Consider the following 19,896-nt stretch of genomic DNA (forward strand, 5'->3'; position numbering starts at 1 on the left):
CTTTTGAACCCAGGAGGCAGAAGTTGCGGTGAGCTGAGATCGTGCCACTGCACTCCAGCCTGGGCAACAGAGCAAGATTCTGTCTCAAAAAAAAAAAAAAAAAGAAAGAAAGAAAGTAGAGATAGGGTTTCACCATGTTGGCCAAGCCAGCCTCGAGTGATCTGCCTTGACCTCAAGTGATCTGCCCACCTTGGTCTCCCAAAGTGCTGGGATTACAGGTATGAGCCACCGTGCCCAGCCAACACTCTGTTTTATCCAGTGTTATGCTTGCACAGTATTGGGAAACGGTATTATCTCAGCCCTGAAAGATTTAACATGGTCATGAAAAATCAGGCGAGAGAGAGCTTGGAGCCAACTAGAACTAGTGTCTTCATTTTACACGTGAAAAATTGAGGCAAGAGAGGTGAAGCAACTTGCCCAAAGGTATACAGGTAATTAGTGGCAGAGCTACAGCTTTACATAGTATTACCTTCTAAAGCCAGTAAGGAAGACAGCCTTTGGAGGGGAGGACCAGCTCTCTCTCAGTGCCAAGTCCATGGGCAACTATTGGAAGTGTGAGAAGAATGATCCTGAGGTGTTGCAGGTTGTGGCATGAAAAGGGAGTTGGGCAATCATGTGGAGCTTGGAGACTTCAGGAAGTCAGGATATGGTTGGTGACTGTATCCCATCACCATTACTTAGCTTTATGGTTGTCTGAAAGCAGGTCGCTGCCTGCTGGGATCACCTTGACAACCAGGAGCTTCCCTCGCAGGTGAAACTTGCCTAAGTACTTGGTAAGGTCTGCAGTGAAATTGAGGGCTCCAGGAAGGTGGTGAGGTGCAAGAGCACCTTCACTGCCTTCCTCTCCCTTTTTTTTTTTTTTTAGACAGAATCTCACTCTGTCCCCCAGGCTGGAATGGCGGTGTGATCTCGGCTCACTGCAACCTCCATCTCCCAGGTTCAAGCAATTCTCCTGACTCAGCCTCCCAAGTAGCTGGGATTACAGGCACCCACCAGCACGCCTTGCTAGTTTCTTTCTTTCTTTCTTTCTTTTCTTTTGAGACAGAGTTTCACTCTTGTTGCCCAGGCTAGAGTGCAATGGCACAATCTTGGCTCACTGCGACCTCTGCCTCCTGGGTTCAAGCGATTCTCCCGCCTCAGCCTTCCGAGTAGCTGGGATTACAGGCATGTAATGGGTACAACCATACCCAGCTAATTTGTATTTTTAGTAGACGGGGTTTCTCCATGTTGGTCAGGCTGGTCTCAAACTCCTGACCTCAGGTGATCCACCCACCTCAGCCTCCCAAAGTGCTGGGATTACAGGCATGAATCACCAGGCCTGGCCTAATTTTTTTTGGTATAGACGGGGTTTTGCCATGTTGGCCAGGCTGGTTTCAAACTCCTGACCTCAAATGATCTGCCTGCCTCGGCCTCTCAAAGTAATAGGATTACAGGTGTGAGCCACCACACCCGGTTCTCTCCTCTCTCTCTGGGACTCTCTCTGGGACTAAATCATCCATGATCCTTGTTTGTGTGTGTTATTGTTGTTGTTTTTATTGTCTAAAGGAGGTTTTCTGTCTGTTTTTTGCATGGGTTCATTTAAATAACAAAGAGAAACAAAGAACGCATTTAAATTTCGTTTCCTTCTTGAAATGTGGGATTAGTTTAAGCATATCCCAGGAGAAATATTCACAAGGGTATTTTAATCTAGTCAGTCATTTTAGATTACAAGAAGCAATCCCTCCTTACTTGTGCCAAGTCCCTGGCTACACAGAAGATTTAACACATTCCTGGGATGTGCTTGAAACAAGGCTGAGGGCACTTTGTTTATGGAAATGTTTGGCAGCCTTTCCTGTTTTCCCCATGGGGAAAAATCTGCACTTTTAAAAATGAACTTGGCTGGGAGAGGATCACTTGAGCCCAGCAGTTTGAGGTTACAGTGAGCTGTGATTGCATCCTGCATTTCAGCCTAGGTGACAGAAAGAGAGCTTGTCTTAATTTGAAAACAAAAAAATCTTTTTTTAAATAAAGGACTCATTGGCTCACACTTGTAATCCCAGCACTTTGGGATGCCGAGGTCAGAGGATTGTTTGAGCTCAGGAGTTCAAGACCAGCCTGGGCAACATGGTGAAATCCGTCTTAACAAAAAATACAAAAATTAGTCTGACTTGGTGGCGCCCTTGTGGCCCCAGCTACTTAGGAGGCTGAGGTGGGAGGAACACTTGAGTCCAGGAGGTTGAGGCTGCAGTGAGCCAAGATCATAGCACTGTACTCCAGACTCGATCTCAAAAACAAAAATGGAACTGGAACTATGTTAACACCCAGAGGTCTTTACTGATAGAAATAAAGGATTGAATAAAAACTGAATCAATGGGGGTGAAGAGAGAAATCTCCCATGAAGAAAAATTCCAGATAATTAATGTAGATACTTTATCCTCAAGGAGGGGAAGCACAACTCCTCCCTCCTTAGGTGTGGGCTCCTCAAAGTCACTTCCTTCAAAGAGCACTGTATAGTAAGGGAGGATCAAAAGAGCATCTTTATAGTGGGGAAACCTGCTTGCCTTCAAAAATAGGTGAGGGCAGGGCATGGTGGCTCATGATGGCCTATCATCCCAGCACTTTGGAAGGTTGATATGGATGGATCACTTGAGGCCAGGAGTTCAAGACCAGCCAGGCCAACATGGCAAAACCTTGTCTCTACTAAAAAAAATACAAAAATTAGCTGGGATGGTGGCACAAGCCTGTAATCCTAGCTACTTGCAAAGCTGAGGCAGGAGAATCGCTTGAACCTGGGAGCCAGAGGTTGCAGTGAGCCAAGATCACATCACTATACTCCAACATGGGTGACAGAGTGAGACTCCATCTCAAAAATAAATAAATAAATAAATAAGTAATACAAATACCAAAAAAAAAAAAAAATTAATCAGGCGTGGCCGGGCGCGGTGGCTCACGCCTGTAATCTCAGCACTATGGGAGGCTGAGGCGGGTGGATCATGAGGTCAGGAGATTGAGACCATCCTGGCTAACACAGTGAAACCCTGTCTCTACTAAAAAAATACAAAAAAAAAAAAAAAATTAGCCAGGCATGGTGGTAGGCGCCTGTAGTCCCAGCTACTTGGGAGGCTGAAGCAGAAGAATGGTGTGAACCCGGGAGGCGGAGCTTGCAGTGAGCTGAGATTGCATCACTGCACTCCAGCCTGGGCGACAGAGCAAGACTCCGTCTCAAAAAAAAAAAAAAAATTAACCAAGCGAAATGGCATGCACCTGTGATCCCAACTACTCCAGTGGCTGAGGCAGGAGAATCACTTGAACCCAGGAGGCGGAGGTTGCAGTGAGCCAAGATTGTGCCACTACACTTCAACCTGGGCAACAGAGTGAGACTCCATCTCAAAAACAACAACAACAAACCCAGAATGTAGCCATCAAATATTGTCCTGTCTTTCCCTCAATTCCCTCCTCTGACTGGCTGACATTTTCAATGATTGTCTGACATTTACATGTTGATATAACAAATTGTGATTGATTGATTGATTTTAAATATGCTTCTCAGGCCAGGCGCAGTGGCTCATGCCCGAAATCTCAGCACCTTGGGAGGCCAAGGCAGGTGGATCACTTGAGCCCAGGAATTCGAGACCAGTCTGGGCAACATGGTGAAACCCTATCTCTACTAAAAATACAAAAACCAGAGTGGGTGAGGTGGCTCATGCCTGTAATCCCAGCACTTTGGGAGGCCCAGGTGGGCAGATCACTTGAGGCCAGAAGTTCAAGACCAGCCTGGCCAAACCCCATCTCTACTAAAAATATAAAAATTAACTAGGCCCGTGGTGGTGCACACCTGTAATCCAGCTACTCGGGAGACTGAGGAATGAGAATTGCTTGAACCCAGGAGGCAGAGGTTGCAGTGAGCCTTCTGCCTGGTTGACAGAGCAAAACTCTACCTCAAAAAACAAAAAGCAATTAGCTGGACATGGTGGTGTATGCCTGTAGTCCCAGCTACTGGAGAGGCTAAGGCAGGTGGATTGCTTGAACCCAGGAGTTCAAGTCTGCAGTGAGCTATGATCATGATACTGAATTTCAGCAGGCGGGACAGAGTAAGACCTTGTCTCAAAAAGAAAAGGAAAACAATGTATTTTTTTCAAAGTGAGATTTTTATTTTGATGGCTTCTAGCCTTTTCAAGGACTAATTTACTGAGTTGTAAAATGTAGACTTTTTAAAGGAGAGGAAGAGGATGAAGATGGATGTGCAGGAGCTTGAACTTTGTAATGTTTTATTTCTTTAGAAAGAATGTGAACCAGGCTGGGCACAGTGGCTCACGCCTATAATCTCAACACTTTGGGAGGCTGAGGCGGGTAGATCACCTGAGGTCAGGAGTTCCAGACCAGTCTGGCCAACATGGTGAAACCCCACCTCTACTGAAAATACAAAAATTAGCTGCGCATGGTGACATGTGCCTGTAATCCCAGCTACTTGGGAGCCTGAGGCAGGAGAATCGCTTGAATCTGGGAGGTGGAGGTTGCAGTGAGCCCAGATTGAGTCATTGAATTCCAGCCTGGGTGACAGAGCAAGACTCCATTTCAAAAAAAAACAACAACTATGCACCAAAAATGGCAGAATCTTAGGATGTGATGAAATCTGAGTAATGGAATAAAAAATACTGTTAATTATATTATTCTCAATATTTTTCAGAGGCACCACAGAGAGGGAGCCAGATTATTTGGTGAACTTGATTAGTAATGCAATCTACCACACCGTCTTTAAGAACATTACTTCTGCTGAATTAGAACTTTCATCTCTCAGCTGACAACCATTCTCATATCAACCTTCTCACCTGCTGATACTGCCAATTTCAGCAGCACTGCCCTCTTAAGGACTATTTGTACAAGCCTTTAAATATTTCATTGCATTTTAGCCCTTATTAATTTATAACCATGGATGGAAAATGGAAACTTAAAGTGCTGGTATGAGTCATAGTCATAAGAAACATAGGTCTCATAAACTTAAAACACATGAGACGATTCCTTGGACATGCTAGAGGCTGTATCTGTCTCAGAGTTCCCCAGGCAGTCTAAGCTAATGGACTCTGCTCGGTTGTGAAGGAAGCAAATTTAAAAACTTGTCTTAAAAAAAAAAAAATGTAAAAACAAACAAACAAAAAAGGCTGGGCGCACTGGCTCACGCCTGTAATCCCAGCACTTTGGGAGGCCAAGGCAGGCGGATCACCTGATGTCAGGAGTTCGAGACCAGCCTGGCCAACATGGTGAAACCCCGTCTCTACTTAAAATACAAAAATTAGCCAGGTGTTGTGGTATGCACCTGTAATCCCAGCTACTCGGGAGGCTCAGGCAGGAGAATCACTTGAATCCGGGAGGCAGAGGTTGCAGTGAGCTAAGGTGGCGCCATTGCACTCCAGCCTGGGGGACAAGAGAAAGACTTCATCTTAAAAAAAAAAAAGAGGCCGGGTGTGGTGGCTCATGTCTGTAATCCCAGCACTTTGGGAGGCTGAGGCGGGCGGATCACGAGGTCAGGAGATCGAGACTATCTTGACTAACACAGTGAAATGAGCCAAGCATGGTGGTGGGAGCCTGTAGTCCCACCTACTCGGGAGGCTGAGGCAGGAGAATGGTGTGAACCTGGGAGGCGGAGCTTGCAGTGAGCTGAGATCGCGCCACTGCACCTCCAGCCTGGGCGGCAGAGCGAGACTCCATCTCAAACAAAAAAAGAAAGAAAGAAATAAGAAACTTGTAGTAGCCATGGTGCATGCCTGTTGTTCCAGCTACCCAGGAGCCTGAGGCAGGAGGATCACTTGAGCCCAGGAGGTGGAGGCTGCAGTGAACTGTGATCCCACCACTGCATTCCAGCCTGGGCAACAGAATAAGATCCTGTGTCAAAAAAACAAACAAACAACAACAATAAAAAAAAAAAACAGACCGGGCACAGTGGCTTATGCCTGTAATCCCAGTACTTTGGGAGGCTGAGGCAGGTGGATCATCTGAGGTCGGGAGTTCAAGACCAGCCTGACCAACATGGAGAAACCCCGTCTCTACTAAAAATTAGCCGGCCGTGGTGGCATATGCCTGTAATCCCAGCCACTTGGGGGGCTGACGCAGGAGAATCACTTCAACCTAGGAGGTGGAGGTTGCAGTGAGCTGAGATTGCGCCATTGCACTCCAGCCTGGGTAACAAGAGCGAAACTCCATCTCAAAAAAGAAAAGAAACTTGTAGTACCCTAGGTGCGTGCCTGTTGTTCCAGCTACTCAGGAGCCTGAGGCAGGAGGATCACTTGAGCCCAGGAGGTGAAGGCTACAGTGAGCCATGATCACACCACTGCATTCCAGTTTGGGCAACAGAATAAGATCCTGTGTCAAAACAAAACAAAAAAAAAAACAGGTCAGGAGCAGTGGCTCATGCCTATAATCCCAGCACTTCGGGAGGCCAAGGCGGGTGGATCACCTGAGGTCATGAGTTCAAGAACAGCCTGGCCAATATGATGAAACCTTATCTCTACTAAAAATACAAAAATTAGTCAGGCATGGTGGCACGTGCCTGTAGTCCCAGTTACTCCTGGAGGCTGAGGCAGGAGAATCACTTGAACCTGGGAGATGGAGGTTGCAGTGAGCCGAGATCACGCTACTGCACCCCAGCTTGGGCAACAGAGCCAGACTCCATCTCAAAAAAAAAAAAAGTTCAGATGTCATTAGAAAGATTTTTAAGCTCTCTGGGAACAGAAACTCTACAGTGTCAACTTGTGGACATTCTGGTTTCATATTTATTTCTAGGAACACATTGTGTAGCGGCTACCCATATTTAGCTGACTTTTTGTTTTTTTTAAAGATAGGGTCAAGGCTGGAGTGCAGTGGCGCATTTGCGTCTCACTGCAGCCTTGACCTCCAGGGCTCAAGCAATTCTCTTGCCTCAGCCTCCTGAGTAGCTGGGCCTCCAGGAGCGCGACACTATGCTGGCTAACTTTTTTTTAATTTGTATTTTTTGTAGAAATGGGGTTCTTATTATATTGCCCAGGCAGGGCTCCAACTCCTGAGCTTAAGCGATCTGCCCGCCTGGGCCTCCGAAAGTGCTGGGATTACAGGCTCAAGCCACCACGCAGGCTGGGCATATTGTTTTCTGAGCCGCAACGCAGGCTTTAACACTCGCAATAACACAGTGTGCTGTTGTCTTCCATCTTCTGGGCGGACTAAGGGGGCCCGTGGAACATGCTGACGGTGCAGTGGTCAAGCTGGTTTCCGCTGGGCGTGCTCTGCTGAGGAGACTTGGGCTGCCTCAGGAGCTGCAGTGTCTTGGGCTGCTAGAAGCTGGGTGACTTGAGGATCTTCTTTTTCACTGTGGCTGTGGATGCCTTTCAGCACTGCCTTCTTCGCCTTCAAGGCCTTTGCCTTACCCTGGGCTTTGGGAGGGGCAGGACCTTCCTTCTCTACCTTTGACACAATCTTCAGAAAAGCCTGAAGGGGTCTCCGTTGGTGAGACAGGACACAGTGACGCTGGGCTGGGTGAAAGGCAGAACTCTCTGTTACTTCTCCAAAGGAGAGAAGGCTGCCACACAGGGCCACACGGGAGTTGCACCAGGAAGAGTAACAGCAAGCTGAAAGTGTCTGAGGTGGCTTTTGTAATGCAAAGGAGGTTTTAGGGCTTCCTGGAGTTTGGGTATTTTGACAATTCTGTGACCAAACAAGAAAGGGCCATTCCTGAGCTGAAAAGTACCGGGGGTCTCTGGCCCTGAATCTGTGCATATTGTAACCCAGACGTGATAAAGGAAGTAGTTGGGGTGAGGCCTTAGCAAACTGCCTGTGACAGGGAATTACGAATTGTTAGCCATGGCTTCAAAACTCGGTCAAGATGACACTTGTAAAATATTTTATTACAGCAAACAATTCCTCGTATTGTATTGCCTCCTTTTGAAATATCTAGAATGGTTGTTTTCCTGACTGGACTGTGACCAATACAGATATATTTGATTGCATTCCAAATTTTAAACATTGATGCCATAAAGTGATACCCTACCTTGTTTTAACCTGATTGACTCTCTCTTAACTGAGAGAGCTGGACAGACTCCATTTTGGTTTCTTCACTTGCAGCCCCTTGTCACCCTCCCTTAAGGATATAACTGTTGCAAGCTGACTCCAAGCACATCCAGGAATGCGCTTATTTAAGATACTGAGGCAAGCTGTACCAGCAGCTCCTGGGAATGCCCTCGGTTGATGGTACCCAAAGCCCCTGCGTTTATCACTTTGTGATAATTTAAGCCCCTGAACTTGGGACTGTTTATTTTCCTGTAACTGTTTCTGTAACAATTCATCTTTTAACTTTTTGCCTGTTCTGCTTCTGTAAAAAAATTTCTTCAGCTAGACTCCCCCTCCCCTATTTAGGACAAGGTATAAAAAGAAATCTAGCCCCTTCCTCGGGACTGAGAGAATTTCGAGCTCTAGCCGTCTCTCAGTCGCCGGCAATAAAGGACTCCTGAGTTAGTCTCAGAGTGTGGCGTTCTCCCTATAACTCGCTTGGTTACAACAATAATATCACCATTTATCAGAATACTGTTTTTTGTTTGTTTGTTTTTACTGTTAGCTGCACAAATCTACCACTAATGACTGCATCTGCCCATCTTTGTCTCTTATTGTCAGAGACGTTGGCTCCATCTTGAATAGGGGCTAGGTAAAATGAGGCTGAGAACTACAGGACTGCATTCCCTGGAGGCTAGGCATTCTAAGTCACTGGATGAGATAGAAGGTCAGGACAAGGTGCAGGTCATAAAGACCTTGCTAATAAAATAGGTTGCAGTAAAGAAGGCAGCCAAATCCAATCAAAACCAAGATGGTGACAAAAGTGACCTCTGGTCATCCTCACTGCTCCTTATACGCTAATCATAATATATTAGCATGCTAAAAGACACTCCCACCAGCACCATGACAGTTTACAAAGGCCATGGCAATGTCAGGAAGTTAACTTATATTGTCTAAAATTGGGGGGAGGAACCTTCAGTTCCGGGACTTGCCCACCCCTTTCCTGGAAAACTCATGAATAATCCACTCCTTGTTTAGCATATAATCAAGAAATAACTGTAAGTATCCTTAGTGGAGCAGTCACGCCGCCACTCTGCCTATAGAGTAACCATTCTTTATTCCTTTATTTCTTTATTTTATTCCTTTTTTTGGGGGGGCGGAAACGGAGTCTCTCGTCGATCTCGGCTCACTGCAGCCTCTGCCTCCTGCTTTCAAGCGATTCTTCTGCCTCAGCCTCCTGAGTAGCTGGGATTACAGGCACATGCCACCACACCTGGCTACTTTTTTTTTTGTAGAGACTGGGTTTCATCATGTTAGCCAGGCTGTTCTCCAACTCCTGGCCTCAAATGATCCGCCCACTTTGGCCTCCCAAGTGCTGGGATTACAGGCATGAGCCACTGCATCCGGCCCTCCTTTACTTTCTTAATAAACTTGCTTTCACTTTACTTTATGAACTTGCCTTGAATTATTTCTTGTGTGAGATCCAAAAGTCCTCTCTTGGGTTCTGGATTGGGACCCCTTTCTGGGAACATTGTTATTTTGAGTTTCTCGGAGGCAGGGATTTTGTCTTAATGTACTCTGTCTCACAACCCCAGTCCAGAACCTGGCCAAACCCCAAATGTGCTTTCATAAATATGTGATTAATTACATAGATCTCTGAGAACGTATCAATCATAATTCTTGACTTCCACCTTGGCTGCAATTCAGGACTGGAACCAGCTCCACATTCTGACCTTCACAGGCCTGACCCTGGACAAGAGCCAGATTCTTTAATGAATCATCTGGCATACTACTTATTTTCCTCCTCTCACTCCTATGAAACTCAAAATTATCATGGCCTCCGGGAAGCAGTTCCCTGTGTTCTGACAAAAATGAAAGAGCTCACAAAATTTTCTTTTGTTTACCAGCCTGGGCAATATGGTGAAACCTTGTCTCTATCAAATAATTCACAAAAACTTGCCAGGCGTGGTGGCACGTGTTTGTAGTCCCATATACTCTGGAGGCTGAGGTGAGAGAATTACTTGAGCCTGGAAGGCAGAGGTTGTAGTGGGCTGTGATTGCACCGCTGTACTCCAGCCTGGGCAACAGAGCCAGACCCTGTATCAAATATATATATATATATCTATAGATATATATATCTACATATATATATATATATATTTCTGTTTAGTTTTATTTTTAAGTTCTAACAGAGATATGAAGCCTATCTCCAGGGCCAACTTCATGGGCAGTGTGATCTGAGCAGTGGGACCTGGGCAAAGTGACCTAGACATGTGACCTGAGCAGTGTGAGCTGGGCAGTGGGACCTGAGCACTGGGACCTGGATAATCTGGATGTGTGACCTGGATGTGTGACCTGAGCTGTGTGATCTGGGTGGTGTGAGCTGGGCAGTGTGACGTGGGTAGTGGGACCTGGATAATCTGGATGTGTGACCTGAGCTGTATGATCTGGGTGGTGTGAGTTGGGCAGTCTGACCTGGGCAGTGGGACCTGAGCAGTGGGACCTGGATAATCTGGATGTGTGACCTGGATGTGTGACCTGAGCTGTGTGATATGGGTGATGTGAGCTGGGCAGTGTGACTTAGGCAGAGTGACCTGAGCAGTGGGGCCTGGGCACTGTGACCTGGATAATCTGGATGTGTGACTGGAGCAGTGGAACCTGAGCAGTGGGACGCTGGACGGTGGAACTTGCTAGAGACTTGTGCTTAGATGGACTGCATGCTTCATTTAATGTCCTACTGTTGCCATCTTGAAATTCTTAATACTTTTTCAAAAATAGGTCTCAAAATTTCCTTTTGCACTGGATCCCACAAATTATGTGGCCAATCTTGCCTCTTTGGTATGTATCTTAAGCCTCCTGTGACATGAATTTATCATCAAGTCATGTGGGTTTTCGTTATGAAACCTCCAGTAGTTTCGTAGCTCCGCACTTTTCTCAGGAAATATACTCCAAACAGGACCGGGTGCAGTAGCTCACGCCTGTAATCCCAGCACTTGGGGAGGCCAAGGCAGGCAGATCACAAGGTCAGGAGTTCAAGATCAGCCTGACCAACATGGTGAAACCTCATCTCTACTAAAAATTCAAAAATTAGCTGGGCATGGTGGCACGTGCCTGTAATCCCAGCTACTCAGGAGGCTGAGGCAGAGAATTGCTTGAACCCGGGGGGTGGAGGTTGCAGTGAGCTGAGATCATGCCACTGTACTCCAGCCTGGGCAACAGAGCGAGACTCCATCTCAAAAAAAAGGAGCTTTTTACCTTCTGTTACCTACCCCCACGCACACTGACACCCCTGAAAGTTCCTCACCCTTACCTCTCTCAGCTCTGTCCCTTTTTCTTTCCAATGTGAACCCTCAGTTACTGTGCTCCTTGCTGTTTGTAAACCTGCAGGCCTGCCAGCTGCCCATCCCATGTGCGTCCTGTTTCCATCCTGCCCTGGGTAGTCCTCTGCTACTCTTTACCTGGCCAATTTCACCTTATCCTGTAAGTGTGAACTTAGATGTCACCATTTCTGGGAGGCCCTCTCTGATCTACCCCAAACTAAGATATGGGTCAGGTGCGGTGGCTCACTCCTACAATCCCAGCACTTTGGGAGGCTGAGGTGAACAGATAGCCTGAGCCCAAGAGTTCAAGACAAGCCTGGGAAACATGGCGAAACCCTGGCTCTACAGAAAATACCAAAATTATTTAGTGGGGCATGGTGGTGCAAGCCTGTAATCTCAGCTACTCAGGAGGCTGAGGTGGGAGAATCGCTTGAACCTGGGAGGCAGAGGTTGCAGTGAGCCGAGATTGTGCTACTGCACTCCAGCCTGGGTGACAGAGTAAGACTCTGTCTCAAAAAAAAAAAAAAAAAACCACACACACACACACACACACACATTCAACAGCACCACGTGCATAGGTACACGAATTTCTTTTCTAACACATCTAGGTTTTCCTTTCCAGGAAAACTACCTACATGTAGCTCTGAATTTCTCAGCCTTTAGAGGGGTCCTGAGGTCTCTCTTGAGATAGACCCTTGCCCAGGTTATGGAGGTAGTTTAAATGAAACCTTCCCACCCCCAAAGGACTTTCCGGTCCAATCCAATTCCTGAGGCACGTACCTCTTCCTTCACCTTTTGTGGTCTATTCACCCTTCTCAAGACCCAACTAAAATAAGAACTCCCCACAATTGTAATTAATCTCTTCCTGCTTTCCTAGTGGTTTGTTTTGTTTTGTTACTTTTTTATTTTTTTAGACAGAATTTCGCTCTTGTTGCCTATGCTGGAGTGCAATGGCGCGATCTCAGCTCACCGCAACCTCTGCCTCCCAGTTCAAGTGATTCTCCTGCCTCAGCTTCCTGAATAGCTGGGATTACAGGCATGTGCCACCACACCCAGCTAATGTTCTATTTTTAGTAGAGACAGGGTTTCTCTATGTTGGTCAGGCTAGTCTCAAAGTCCCAACCTCAGCTGATCCACTCGCCTCGGCCTTCCAAAGTGCTGGGATAACAGGTATGAGCCACCTCGCCCAGCCTTTTTAAAAAATGTTTTATTTTTAATGATATACATCATACATGCTGACTTACATCACAGTGACTTGTGCCACTAGGTTAGATGGTCCACTTTTTTTTTTTTTTTTTGAAATGGTCTCACTCTGTCATCCAGGCTGGAGTACAGTGGCGTGATCACAGCTCACTGTAACCTTGACCTCCTGGGCTCAAGTGATCCTCCTGCCTTAGTCTCTTGAGTAGCTGGGACCACAGGCATGCGCCACCATGCCTGGCTAATTTTTAAAATTTTTGTACAGACAGGGTTTGCTTTGTTGCCCAGGCTGGTCTTGAATTCCTGGGCTCAAGCAATCTTCTCATCTTGGCCCCTGAAAGTGCTAGGATTGTAGGTCTGAGCCACTGGGTCCAGCCTCAGTGGTCTGCTTTGAGAGCAGGAACAAAACGTTACTAATCTTTCCGGCCTTTATGTCTGTATGTTTTGTCCATAGTGGGCACTCAAATTAATATTGGGTAATTTGAATTTCTAACAGAGAGACTGAAATGCAATTGGCCATAGAGAAGAGATTTGAAAGGGTGGCTTTATCTAGTGGAAAGAAAAAACGTTCACCAGCCGGGCACGGTGGCTCACGCCTGTAATCCCAGCACTTTGGGAGACCAAGGCGGGTGGATCACCTGAGATCAGGGGTTCGAGACCAACCTGGGCAACATGGTAAACTCCATCTCTACTAAAAATATAAAAATTAGCCAGATGTGGTGGCAGGCACCTGTAATCTCAGCTACTGGGGAGGCTGAGGCATGACAATCACTTGAACCCAGGAGGTGGAGGCTGCAGTGAACCAAGATCACACCACTGCACTCCAGCCTGGACGACAGAGTGAGACTCAGTCTCAAAAACAGAAAAAAAAAAAAGAAAAAGAAAAAGAAAAAGAAAAAACGTTCCCTAACAAATAGCTGGGAAATAGCTGAACTCAGAAGAAGGTTAAGGAGAGAGAAAAATTGGAGTATAAGAAGAAGATGAGGGAGGCTGGGTGTGGTGACTTCAGACACTTTGGGAGGCTGAGGTGGGAGGATCACTTGAGGCCAGGAGTTCAAGACCAGCCTGGCCAACAGAGCAAAACTCCGGCCGGGCGCGGTGGCTCAAGCCTGTAATCCCAGCACATTGGGAGGCCGAGACGGGTGGATCACGAGGTCAGGAGATCGAGACCATCCTGGCTAAAACGGCAAAACCCCGTCTCTACTAAAAATACAAAAAACTAGCCGGGTGAGTTGGCGGGCGCCTGTAATCCCAGCTACTCGGGAGGCTGAGGCAGGAGAATGGCATGAACCCAGGAGGCGGAGCTTGCAGTGAGCTGAGATCTGGCCACTGCACTCCAGCCTGGGCGACAGAGCAAGACTCCGTCTCAAAAAAAAAAAAAAAAACTCCGTCTCTATTTTTTTTTTTTGAAACAGAGTCTTGCTCTATTGCCCAGGCTGGAGTGCAGTGGCACGATCTCGGCTCACTGCAACCTCCGTCTCTGAGTTTCCAGCAATTCTCCTGCCTCAGTCTCCCAAGTAGCTGGGATTACAGGCATACACTACTATGCCTGGCTAATTTTTTTGTATTTTTAGTAGAGACGGTGTCTCCATGTTGGTCAGGCTGGTCTCAAACTCCCCACCTCAGGTGATCTGCCCACCTCAGCCTCCCAAAATGCTGGGATTACAGATGTGAGCCACTGTGCCTGGCCCCGTTTCTATGAAAAACACAAACAATTAGCTGGGCCGTGGTGGCACACACTTGTAATGCCAGCTACTCAGGAGGCTGAGGCAGGAAAATTGCTTGAAACCAGGAGATGGAGGTTGCAGTGAGCCGAGATCGCACCACTGCACTCCAGCCTGGGAGACACAGGGAGACCCTGTCTCAAAGGAAAAAAAAAAAGAAAAGAAAAAAGACAAGCCTGGGTGACAAAGAGGCTGCAAGTCCTAAAGTCCTAAAAGTGAGAAGTGTTTAAAATCTGGTAAGGAAGGTCCCAGTGAAGAATGAGGGAGGAGGTGCGAGTGAACTGTAAGAAACCTTACCAAGGTTATGGGGGCTGTCATCCTTAGTTCTGGCAGAAAAGGAACAGTATGGTGCTAGGCAGAGTGGCTCACGTCTATAATCCTAAGACCTTGGGGAGCTGAGGCAGGAGGATCACTTGAGAGCAGGAGCTTGAGAGCAGCCTAGGCAACATAATGAGACCCTGTCTCTCAAAACAAACAGGCTGGCCATGGTGGCTCATGCCTGTAATCCCAGCACTTTAGGAGGCCAAGGCGGGCAGATCAAGAGGTCGAGATATCGAGACCATCCTGGCCAACATGGTAAAACCCTGTCTCTACTAAAAATACAAAAATTAGCTGGGTGTGGTGGTGCTTGCCTGTGATCCCAGCTATTTGGGAGGCTGAGGCAGAATCATTTGAACCCAGGAGGAATCACTTGAACCTGGGAGGCAGAGATTGTGGTGAGCCGAAATCGCGCGCACCACTGCACGCCAGCCTGGTGACAGAGCAAGACTCCTTCTCAAAACAAACAAACAAACAAACAGAAAAACAGGTGACTTTTCTTTTCTTTTTTTTTTTGAGACGGAGTTTTGCTCTTGCTGCCCAGGCTGGAGTGCAATGGCTTGATCTTGGTTCATCGCAATCTCCGCCTCCTGGATTCAAGTGATTCTCCTGTCTCAGCCTCCTGAGTAGCTGGGATTATAGGCATGTGCCACCACGCTAATTTTTTGTATTTTATTTTTAGTAGAGATGGGGTTTCTCCACGTTGGTAAGGCTGGTCTTGAACTCCAGACCTCAGGTGATCCACCTGCCTTGGCCTCCCAAAGTACTGGGATTACAGGCGTGAGCCACTGTGCTGGGCCTAAAACCAGGGGACTTTTTTTTTTTTTTTTTGAGACAGAGTCTCTCTCTGTCACCTGTAGCTGGGACTACAGGTGCACGCTGCCACGCCCGGCTAATTTTTTTGTATTTTTGGTAGAGACGGGGTTTCACCATGTTGGCAGGATGGTCTTAATCTTCTAACCTCATGATCGCCCACCTCTGCCTCCCAAAGTGCTGGGATTACAGGTGTGAGTCACCACACCCAGCCAACCAGGTGACTTTTCTAAATAACTCTACTATTGCAATCAGTATGTCAGTTAAATATGTGGTTGTTTGAAAATAATACCGCCCACCCCGCCCCACAAAAAAATGAAAAGAATAACCCAACTGTGACTAAGTTCCTTGGGAAGCCTCAGTGTAACTGCTCAAGGGGTTCACCTTGCCCGCTGCCTAGTCAGAGCCGATTTATCAAAACAGGAGAATTGCAATAAAGAATAATTCATGCAGAACTGGTTGCGTGGAAGGCTGGTGGAAGATCAGGGTTTGTTTTTGTTTGTTTGTTTTGAGACGGAGTCCTCGCCCTGTTCCCCAGGCTAGAGTGCAGTGGTGCGATCTCGGCTCACTGCAACCTTCGCCTCCCGGGTTCAAGTTATTCTCATGGCTCAGCCTTCCAAGTAGCCAGGATTACAGGTGCCCACCACCACACCAGGCTAATTTTTGTATTATTAGTAGAGATGGGGTTTTGCCATGCTGGTTATGTTGGTCTCAAACTCCTGACCTCGGGTGATCCACCTGCATCGGCCTCCCAAAGTGCTGGGATTACAGGAGTAACCCACCGCGACCGGCCTTTATCAGGGTTTTAAAGAATAATTTGGTGGGTAGGGAGGGGCGGCCAGTGAATCTGGAGTGCTGACTGGTTGGCTCAGGGATGAAATCAGAGGGAGTGGAAGATGTTCTCTTATGCTGAGTCAGTTCCTGGGTCAGGGGCACAGAACTGGTTGGCAGGTCCAGGTGGGGCCATCTGGTTGTTAGAAATGCAAAAACCTAAAAAGACATCTCAAAAGGCGGATCTTAGGTTCTCAACACTGATGTTACCTTTAAGAATAATTGTGGAAGTTGTGAATCTTACAACCTCCAGTACAATGGCTGGTAATACTTAGAATTCCAGCCCCTCTCATTCTAACTTGGTGGCTGGTGGCCTTTTATTCATTTCACAAGGACAGTTTAGCTTTTGGGAGGGGCTATTATTTAAACTATAAACTAAATTCCTTCCTAAGGCTAGTTCGGCCTATGCCCAGGAATGGACAAGGACAGTTCAGAGATTAGAGGCAAGATAGAGTTGGTTAGATCTGATGTCTTTCACTTGTCATAATTTCCTTAGTTATAATTTTGCAAAGGCAGTTTCATTTGTCCTTTGGAAGCCAGTTCCCATACTCTCTTGCACTCAAACAAGTACAACTCCAAAGACATTGACACTAAGCTTTATTTAATAAACTTTAACTGCAAAGGCATTTTTCTCTCTTCTTTGTTTTGTTCTCCAGTTAGTTTCCCTCTATTCTTTATTTTCTTATCTAGAGAAATTTGGCAACTGTCTGTAAGTTCAGATCTTGAATAGTAAGATTTCTAAAATATAAAATTCCCTTTAATCAATGATTGATTTGCCTAATGAATATGAAATTCTGGTGGGGAGGGAAAAAGGGAAGGTAACTATGGGAGCTTGCTGGGAGTTTAATTGTTGAAAAAAGTCTCTTTCAAGATACCATTTCCCATTCTGATCACATGTCTCTGTTCTTTCTCAGAGCACAAATGCTTGTCCTATATTAAAAGTGGCTATAGCTGGGTGCGGTGGCTCATGCCTGTAATCCCAGCACTCTGGGAGGCCAAGGTAGGTGGATCACGAGGTCAGGAGATCGAGACCATCCTGGCTAACACTGCAAGACCCCGTCTCCACTAAAAATACAAAAAATTAGCCGGGTGTGGTGGCCGGCGCCTGTAGTCCCAGCTACTCAGGAGGCTGAGGCAGGAGAATGGCGTGAACCTGGGAGGCGGAACTTGTAGTGAGCCCAGATCATGCCACTGCACTCCATCCTGGGCGACAGAGCGAGACTCCGTCTAAAAAAAAAAAAAAAAAAAAAAGTGGCTGTGGGCCGGCGCAGCGGCACACACCTGTAATCCCAGCACTTTGGGAGGCCGAGGCGGCCAGATCACCTGAGATCAGGAGTTTAAGACCAGCCTGGCCAACATGGTGAAACCCCATCTCTACTAAAAATACAAAAAATTAGTTGGACATGGTGGGCACCTGTAATCCCAGCTACTTGGGAGACTGAGGCAGGAGAATCGCTTGAACCTGGGAGGCGGAGGTTGCAGTGAGCCAAGATCGCGCCACTGCACTCCCACCCAGTGACAGTACGTGACTCCGTCTCAAAAAAAAAGAAATGGCTGATTGTCTGAAGGTAGTGAGTTATCTCAATTGATTGTTCATGATCAGTTACAGATGGAACTCTTTGTTCTACTCTTTTGCCTGTGGTCACTACTGCATTTGACTAGTATATACACATATATTTTAAAAAGTGGCCGTGGGCATAATTAAATTCTAAATGGAAGATCCCACAGAGAAAATGATCTCCAATGTGAAAGGAACCAGAATTTTTGTTGTTGTTGTTCATTATTCAACTTGAAGAAACCAGAATTTTGTAGTGAAAACACAAAACAAGGCTGGGCAAGGTGGCTCACACCTGTAATGCCAGCACTTTGGGAGGCTGAGGCGGGTGAATCACCTGAGGTCAGGAGTTTGAGACCAGCCTGACCAACATGACCAGTCTGTACTAAAAATACAAAATTAGCCAGGTGTGATGGCGCATGCCTGTAATCCCAGCTACTTGGGAGGCTGAGTCAGGAGAATTGCTTGAACCCGGGAGGCGGAGGTTGTGGTGAGCCTAGATCGCGCCATTGCACTGCAGCCTGGGTAACAAGAGTGAAATTCCATCTGAAAAAAAAAAAAAGAAGAAAGAAAACACAAAATAAAAACGGAGCTTTTTGTTTGGTTTTCTGATTAACTCCCCAAATAATGTTACTTATCATTTCTGATTAAGGGCCTACGCTTGACAAGGTAGGAATGGCTCTTGGTTCCAGGATAAAGCTACTTAGTAAGAAAGTTGCAGCTTTAAAGCCTTTTAAAACTAACCAGATCTGTAATTGAATAGTTTTAACAGTATCTTTCTTCCTATTTAGCCCGATCTTAGGAAATTTAGATTGAATCAATTTTTTTTTTTTTTTTTTTGGCTGCATGTCTGAAATAAAACTTTCACCCGTGCTAATAATCTAACTTATCTCAGATTCTTGGCTTTGACAGTAGTCCATAGGCTAACCGCAGACAAGGACGTTTCTAGATGAAACACGAGTTGGGAGGAAATAAACTCCTCCAAAGCATAGAACTATCTTTCACTATCTCTAACACTGTGTTGTATCTTGCAGAGGCCTTGTGTAACTGGTTGGATGACTGTTTCTTTTTTTGTTTTGAGAAGTGTCTCACTGCCATCGCCCAGGCTGGAGTGTAGTGGCACAATCACGGCTCACTGCAGCCTCGAACTCCCTGGCTCAGGTAATTCTCCCACCTCAGCCCCTGGAGTAGCTGGGACCACAGGCACATGCCACCAAGCCCAGCTAATTTTGTGTTTTGTTTTGTTTTGTTTGAGACGGAGTTTCACTCTTGTTGCCCAGGCTGGAGTGCAATGGTGCAATCTCGGCTCACGGCAACCTCCGCTTCCTGGGTTCAAGCGATTCTCCTGCCTCAGACTTCCCAGTAGCTGGAATTACAGGCATGCGTTACCACACCCAGCGAATTTTATTTGTATTTTTGGTAGAGATGGGGTTTCTCCATGTTAGTCAGTCTGGTCTCAAACTTCCGACCTCAGGTGATCTGCCCGCCTTTGGCCTCCCAAAGTGCTGGTGTTATGGGTGGGTCTTTGTTCTTACAGCTCCCAAGATGGCAGCAAGTCTTTTGTTCTCTGACCTGGAGTTCTAGGCCTCACAGATTTCAAGGAATGAGACTTTGGGCCATGTAGTGAGTGTTATAGCTCTATTAGAAGAGAACCCGTGGAATCCAGCGACTAGTGTTCTGCTCCACTAGGAGGAACCTGGGCACTTAGCCGCACAGGAACAATGGTGAGCCTATAGCCCACACCGGAGCAGCAATGGGTGCCTTGCTGGATCAGAAACGCAGGGGACACCCTGCCAGATCCAAAGGGGTGGAAGTCAACTGTGGGTCTGCGACAGCAGCAAACAGCAGTGGTGGACAGTGAGGGAAAGTTCAGCTTGTAGTGGAATAAACATGGACCAGAAGCATGTGCAGTTGCAAGATTTAACAGAGTGAAAACAGAGCTCCCATACAGTGGGAGGGGACCCAAAGGGGGTTGCCCACTCCCAGCTTGAATGCCTGGGGTTTATATCCCAATCATTGTCCCTCCCCCTGTGCTCTCTGATTAGATGATTTGACTATTTCTTTACCTCCTGCTTTTAGCCTAATTGGTATTTTAGTGAGCCCTCTTTACGACCTGATTGGTCGGGTGTGAGCTGAGTTACAA

The sequence above is a fragment of the Chlorocebus sabaeus genome, chromosome 8, assembly GCF_047675955.1.
Source record: "Chlorocebus sabaeus isolate Y175 chromosome 8, mChlSab1.0.hap1, whole genome shotgun sequence".
NCBI lineage: Eukaryota > Metazoa > Chordata > Mammalia > Primates > Cercopithecidae > Chlorocebus > Chlorocebus sabaeus.